This window comes from Microtus oregoni, unplaced genomic scaffold, assembly GCF_018167655.1.
Source record: "Microtus oregoni isolate MIOR12 unplaced genomic scaffold, Mior012 000009F_ref0000495, whole genome shotgun sequence".
NCBI classification, from domain to species: Eukaryota; Metazoa; Chordata; class Mammalia; order Rodentia; family Cricetidae; genus Microtus; species Microtus oregoni.
In genome coordinates, this window is record NW_024543068.1 from 56890003 (window position 1) to 56897269 (window position 7267).

Genomic DNA, 7267 nt, shown 5'->3' on the forward strand with positions numbered 1-7267 from the left:
GGCCTCAGTGGGTCCCAGGTTGGTGGGAGGTGGCGGTGAATGATCTTAGCGGCAGGGCAGCCAGTCCCAGGAGGAGCTGCAGCAGGTTAGAGACAGATAGATGCCATGCAGAGAAAGTGGGTATAATTTATTCAGTGGGTTATGGAAGGAAAGGGAAGGAGAGAGAGGGAGGGAGAGAGAAATGGAGGGAGAAGAGAGAAGGCAGTAGCCATCTCTTCAGGAAGGAAAGAAAGCACAGGCTGAAAGCAGAAGGAAGATCCCCTTGCCTTGGTGGAAGTGGGGGTGGGTGGGCAAGGGCTTCTCTCTTAAAGGAACAGGACAAACCATTACACTCAGCTTTACCACTTGTTTAGTCATGGGATTTGAACAAAATATTCACATTTTTAGGCCTTTTATCTGATTTCCAAAGTGAGACTATTAAAATTTAGATAAGTGTTACTATATAAACTAATATGCTGATTAACCAAAAAAACACTTTAAAGTTTACAATTAGGGATCTTAGCCCTCATGTCTCAATTTTACAGATCTATAATTGGAGACCTCAAAAATTTGAGAAATTTTCCTAAGGGGAAAAAGTGAGTCTTAAGGAAGTGAAAATGCAGGAATCCTAGTTCCCTGGATTTTAGTCATCTTAATTCACAAGCTAGTTTAATTTACTAAACCTTAAGCAGTTTATATATGTATAAACTGATGACATGATGGCTCCAAGGTTTGGCTAAGAGGAAGCTTTTATTGTAGATAGAAGGGAAAGAACAGCCAGAGGCATCTGGAAGAGACCAGAGTAAAGAGAGAAAGCAGTAGACGGGCCTGGCCGAAATGAATTATTTAAAAAATGCTGCCGGATCCCCGGCAGCTGCAGCGGGACATGAGACCACATCGCAGGTCCAGGGCAGGGAGACACTCGGCAGATGGATAGGTACACCATGCAGAGCAAGGTTGGGTATTTATTTAGTGGGTTATGGAAGAGAAGGGAGAAGAGATGAGAGGCAGAGGGACACAGAGGAGGGAGACAGAAAAGGAAGAGACTCAGCCTGCAAGCAGAAAGGAAGTGCTGGGATCAAAGGTGTGAGCTCTGTTTCCTTAGGCTGTTTCAATTTCCTTAGCCCAGGGTGGCTTTGAACTCCTGAACTTCCTGCCTCCTCCTCCTCCTCCTCCTCCTCCTCCTCCTCCTCCTCCTCCTCCTCCTCAATGCTAGGATTAAAGGTGTGTGCCACCACTGCAGAGCCTATGGTTAACTAGTGGCTAGTTCTGCCCTCTGATCTTCAGGCAAGCTTTATTTGTTAGAGCACAAACAAAATATCACCCCTAAGTTGACCCAGTATGAGGAATAGGGTCCCCAAAGCCAGTAAAGAGTCAAAGACAACCCCTGCTCCCACTGTTAGTGTAAGTCTTGGTCTCTGGCCTCCATCTTTGGAGGCCATCCCTGTGCCCACCAAACCTTGACCCGTCCCCAGAGGAGGGTCAAGACAGCCCACCAAAATCTTGACCACTCCCCCAGTCTATTTAAACTGCTCCCCCGGAAAGTCCCCCTCGTGGTCTCTTCTCACCCCTACCCCCACCACCCCACCTGTGGTCACATTTGCGGCTTCCCGGAATCCCATTAAACCTGGATATTTTTTAATTTGGCTTGATTAGGATTTTTGCTTTGGCAGTTAGGAGTCGCACAAGAGGACCAAGCTACAGAACTATGACACATATGCAGAGTGCCTAGGTCAGCCCCATGCAGGATCCCTGGTTGTTGGTTCAGTCTCAGTGAACCCCTATGGGTCCAGATTAGTTGATTCTGTGAGTTCTTTGTGGTGTCCTTGACCCTTCTGGCTCCTACAATCCTATCTCCTCTTGTGCAGGAGGGGCTGGGGACTGCGCTCCCTACTTAACATTTAGCTGTGGGTCTGCATCTGTTTCCAACAATTGCTGGATGATGCCTCTCTGATGACAGCTGGGCTAGGCACAACTCTTGATCATAGAAAATGGCCAGCTCAGGCTACATGTATCCACTATTGCTAGGAATCTTAACTGGGATCATCTTTGTATGTAGTGGGAAGCCGCTTGTATGTTTCCCAGCTGCCCAGACTCCCGAAATAATTACACAGAAACTGTATTATTTTAATCACTGCTTGGCTTATTAGCTCTAGCTTCTTATTGGCTAGCTCTTACATCTAAAATTTAACCCATTTCTATTATTTTCTATTTTACCATGATGTTTGTGGACTACTGGTAAGGTTCTTGGGGTATGATTGAATATTGTTCTTTCAAGGTCTATAAAGAATTGTGTTGGGATTTTAATGGGGACTACATTGCATCCGTAAATTGCTTTTGGCAAGATTGCCATTTTTTATTATGTTAATCCCACTGATACATGAGCTTCCATGAGCTTGGGAAGTATTTCCATTCTCTGATAGCTTCTTCAAAGATTTGAAGTTTTCATCATACAGGTCTTTCACTGGCTTGGTTAGAGTTACCCCAAGATATTTTATATTATTTGAGACTATTATAAAGGGTGTTGATTCTCTGGTTTCTGTTAGGAATATTTCTTAAGACAAGCCTCTCCACCAACATAATTAATTCCAATTAGTCCAAATTAGTTCAAATAAAAAGTGGCCATGTTTAATGCAATGCTCCCGGGTGCCTCCCGGGAAAGCATGGAGAGGGGAAGAGAGAAAAGGGGAGACCACTCGAAACTCAGAGACCATGTGTTCATTCTCGGGGGGGGGGGGGGGAGCAGTTTAAGTAGCCTGTGGGAGTGGTCTTGACCTTCCTCAGGGAGGAGTCACCATTTGGCGGGCTTTCTCAGAGGTGGAGTTTGGACTAAGGCAACTCTCAGGGGAGGGGCTTGAATTGGAGTTTCCTGCCCAGGATTTGAAAGATGGATGCCAGGACCTGGGATGAGGCCCCCAACTAAATATTTCAAACAGTTTCTTCCTCAGCCCATTTATCCTTTGTATATAGGAGGGCTACTGGTTTGTTTATTTATTTATTTTTTTAGTTAATCTTGTATCCAGCCACTTGACTAAAGGTTTTATCTGTTATAGGAGTCTCATGGTAGGGTTTTTGGGGTTGCTTATGTATAATATCATATCATCTGCAAATAATGATACTTTGACTTCTTCCTTTCCAATTTGTATCCCCGTGATCTCCTTAAGTTGTCCTGTTGTTCTAACTAGAACTTCAAGTACTATATTGAATAAGTATGGAGAGAGTGGACAACATTGTCTTGTTCCTGATGTTTGTGGAATTGCTGTTTTACTAATTCTTTGTATTGTTCTCTTTGTTACTATTTTATTGATTTCAGCCCTCAGTTTACTTTCTGTTGTCTACTCCTGTTTCCTTTCAATCTGACAATAAATAGCCAATGTCTGAACCAAGCAAGCATTAAAGAATTCTCTCTACTGCTTTCCTTCCCAACATTGGTATTTAGCCGATTCTAAACATAGCCTATGGGTCCAGGTAACCCTCCATATTAAATTTCTCATTTCTCATAGTAATGACTTTATACCTCAGACTGTTATCCTTGCTTTTTTTTTTCCACAGTAGTGTAAGTTTGTCAAACTTTCTGTAATTTGCATGAGGTCCTGGCTCTAAGATGCAGCACATGCTAGGCTAGAGCCGACACTAGAACTCTGCAAGAGTCATCCCTGTTTGTCCTGTTCTCCTGACTGCAACGTTTGTAGCTGCGTTCCTTCCTCATGTCTTAGGGCCAAGTTCACTTTGGGTACTGGAATCGCTTTCAGGGACATACGTGGATCCTGAAAGTAATTCCTTCTGTGGCAAAGATGCAGTTAAGGATTTTGAGATGAAGTGATTATCCTCAGTAATGGGTGAACACTAAATGCAGTCAGAAGCATGCTGGTAAGGGAAAGGATACTTCTACACAGAGAAGGAAATGTTGATACTCGATAGTGACTCACGCTCTTAATACCAGCACAGAAGACATCGAGGCTTGAGGAGCACTGTGAATTCAAGGCCGTCCTATGCTACAGAGTTCCTGTTAGGTTTAGGCTTAAAAATTAACAATTTTGAATTGAAATTCTTTTACTATCAAAATAACACTTTTACTTACAGTTCATAGGAAGACTGGCAACTGCTTACTGCTTGTTGATGAGGTCAAGAGCCAAGTTATGCACACATACACTAAACAAGAGTTGAATCACAGGTCTGGAGACATGACTCAGTGGTTAAGAGCACTTGCTGCTCTTGTCGAGGGCCTGAGTTCAGTTCTCAGTACTTAGGTGGTGGTTAACAGCAGCTTGTAACTCCAGTTCTGGGGAGCCCAATGTCCTCTCCTGGCAGCTGGGCACTAGGACTTCATTGTGTATACACATACATACAGGCAATATTCTCATACACATAAAATAAAAATAAGTCTTAGAAAAAGTTAAGCCAGGTGGTGGTGGCACACACCTTTAATCCTAGCACTCAGGAGGCAGAGGCTGGTGGATCTCTGTGCATTTGAGGTCAGCCTGGTGTGCAGAGCAAGTTCCAGGACAGGCTCCAAAGCTACAAACAAAACAATACAAAACATAACAAAACAAACAAACAAACAAAAAGTTGAATCACATATATATCCATGTCTAGATTTGTAATTATAAAATTATAAGCCTTTTGTTATAAGTTTAAAGCCACATTTTGTTATAGAATTCACATATTTTAAACCATACCCAATGAGCAAACTACAAATCCTGAGATAAGCATTTATAGTATAATCTTATGAAGTTTTCTGAGAGCAGAGCACAGAGAAATCATAGCGATGAAAGATTTTTAGTAGTGGAAATTAGAGTGTAGAGCAGAGCAAGTTTAGATGTAAGATATTTGGGGATCATTCGGCTGTGCAGAGGCAGTAGATGCTCAGCATAAATGCCTGAAAATAGGATATCATAGTCCATTTATACTCTATAGTAGTGACTTTCAACATGGGGCTCACCTAAGATCATCATAATCATTCATAATAATAGCAAAATAGTTATGAGGTAGCAATAAAATATTTTTCTGGTTTTGGGCGTCATCACAACATGAGGAACTGTATTAAAGGGTCACAGGGTGAATTTTGAAGATACATTTAAACCATAAACCACATTAATGAACAAGATCCAATGAAATTTGTGAGAATTTGCAAGTCAAGTTTGACCATTTTTTGGCCATTGATCTGTGCTGAGGCCAGGCTGTTGTAATAACGAATTCCCGGAGGAAGAGAGAGGGGATGGTAAATAGGAACACCATCTGGGTGTGTTCCTATAAGATCCAAGAGGGAACTGAGAGCTGAAGCTGTGGTTCTGGAGGCTGGAGCCAGAGACAGCAGGCAGGAGAGCTCAGGGGAAAGGGAGCAGTAAGTATCTTTAGCAGAGACACCCAGAGGAGCACAGAGCCAAGAGAGAAAGTTGTCCACATGGTGGGAGCCCGAAGGAGTGGAAGCTGACTCCAAGGAGCCAGAGAGACACTTACGGCATGGGACAAGAAGAGGAATGGTTAAGGGACAAGGAGAAACAACCAGGAACTAAGAATCACAGCCTGCAGTTCCTAGGGGAAGGCAAAGAAATCCAAACAAAGTATAGCCCAAGACACACACACACACACACACACACACACACACACACGGGGAGAGAGAGAGAGAGAGAGAGAGAGAGAGGAGAGAGAGGAGAGAGCAGGTAGCTCTAAGTGGGAGAAAGGGAGGAAACAAGAAAGAGTCCCAGGATGCTTCAGGCAGAACCGCACTCCTAGGAGGAAGACAAGAGAAAACTAGGAGAGAGGGAAGATGTGCAAGTGAGTGCAGTTGGCCAGAGGCTCAGCAGGCTGCAGGAGCCAGAGAAGCACTTAGGTGCCCATGTGGAGGGCACAGCAAGCCGGATGGAAGCAGAAGCTGAAGAATTGGACTCTAGAATTGGGAGTTCAATTTACAAACAAAAGATCCCTACATACCTTAGAAGAATTAAATCAGAAGCTTGGTGTGGCATGGGGGAGGGGGATGCAAGACATAGGACACGGGAGCACAGATATGCACTGGGTTGTGTGCATGCTGCAACATAGGACACGGGAGAACAGATATGCACTGGGTGTGTGCATGCTGCAACATAGGACACGGGAGAACAGATATGCACTGGGTGTGTGCATGCTGCAACATAGGACACGGGAGCACAGATATGCACTGGGTGTGTGCATGCTGCAACATAGGACACGGGAGAACAGATATGCACTGGGTGTGTGCATGCTGCAACATAGGACACGGGAGAACAGATATGCACAGGGTGTGTGCATGCTGCAACATAGGACATGGGAGAACAGATATGCACTGGGTGTGTGCATGCTGCAACATAGGACATGGGAGAACATATATGCACTGGGTGTGTGCATGCTGCAACATAGGACACGGGAGAACAGATATGCACTGGATGTGTGCATGCTGCAACTGGCCTGCTCCTGTTTGTTCTTGGCTCCTCAGCCCCAACACAATCACACAGAAACCATATTATTTGCAATACTGTTTGGCCAATAGCTTAAGTATATTTCTGGCTAACTGTTATATCCTAAAGTAGCCCATCTCCATCAATCTGTGTATCACAAGGCGGTGGCTGACTGGGTAAAGTTCCGGTGTCTGTCTCTGGCAGCGTTACATGGCTTCTTTCTGACTCTGCCTCCTTTCTCTCAGCATTGTGTTTAGTTTTCCCCACCTGCCTCTCTTCTACCCTATCACAGGCCAAGGCAGATTCTTTATCCATTAGCCAATGAAATTCACAGCATACAGAGGGGAATCCCATATGACACCCCCCTTTTCTGTCTAAGTGAAAAGGAAGGTTTTAATTTTAACATAGTAAAATTATATATACAAAACAGGTATCAAGAAAGAATTACACTTACAATATTTATATCTACTTTATCTCTTATCATAACTAATGGGAACTATAACTATCTATTCTTCAACTCCATCAAAGACTCCAAAAGGATATAATATTACCTAAGTAAACAGGAAATGCATTGTAAGAAACTTCCAAAACTCTAAAAATGACAGAGACATCTTGCTGCCTGGACAGTCACTCAAAGTTCTTCTGTATCATTGGGGCATCCATCTTCAGCCTACAGGCCCATAGAATTCAGCAGACTTTTCCATGGAGCAGGAAATTTCAAGGACAATTCCACCTATATAGGCAGTTTGTCAGTCTCTTTTGTGTCCTGCAGAATGTCTGACAGACTCTTTCATGAAGCTAGAACCCCGAATTTGCTTTTTATGGCTCCTAGTAGGTCCAGCATGGGCTGCTATTTTGCAACAAACTTACAG